The sequence below is a fragment of the Volvox carteri genome, assembly GCF_000143455.1.
Source record: "Volvox carteri f. nagariensis unplaced genomic scaffold VOLCAscaffold_150, whole genome shotgun sequence".
NCBI lineage: Eukaryota > Viridiplantae > Chlorophyta > Chlorophyceae > Chlamydomonadales > Volvocaceae > Volvox > Volvox carteri.
Window position 1 is genome coordinate 28,176 of NW_003307693.1, and position 822 is coordinate 28,997.

The following is an 822-nucleotide window of genomic DNA, read 5'->3' on the forward strand; positions in this document are numbered from 1 at the left end:
GTGGCGGCCTTCGTGAGGGTGACCGTATAGATCTGGCGGCTGGAAGGCGGCTCCAGTTCAGTGGAGGGTACGGAAGTGGGGCTGACGTGCGCGGCCAGGATCTGGGGCAGGGTACCCCCGGCCCTACCTGTGGTGCTCCGCCTTGGCTCATCATCTTCCTTACTTCCATCCTTCCTTGTTCCTTGGGGGCCCCACCCCCTCGCCCCCTCCGTGGGCCTGATCCCCACTCTGGACTTGTCTCAAGCTCCCGGTCTCTCTGATGCTGCCCACCCGGTAGGCTTGCCCCGCGCCTGGGTCCTGTCTCCTCTTCCCATCATGCCTACCTCACCTATCTTCCTCTGCCATTCAGGCACTGCCGGAGCCTACCCTGCCCCAGATCCTGGCCGCACACGTCAGCCCCACCAGATGCCAGGGGTATGACAGTGCGGTGTTTCCTGTTCTCCGTGGCTTCTAGGTGTACAGGTATTGCCCCAGGGCCTTCAGCTCGCAAGCTATGATTGTATGGGTAGTTTTACCTGCAGCTAGCCATGTACATGTAATACACACATATGCAAGGTGATTCATAGGTGATTTGATTATAGGTTATGAATTCGCTTATCATGATCATGATGAGTGAATCTGTTGAGTGAATCTGTTAGATTAATCTAAGAGGCCTGTCTCGCATTATTACACCCAGACACATGTCGATGGTTTTCATGAAATTTCATGGTATATTCACTGTTTCGCAATCACTGTGATGTATTACCTATCCGGGAATTATAAGAGCTCCATCGGGCATTAATTACAGAATGTTTTCATGGCTGATGCATTCTTAATTCATAC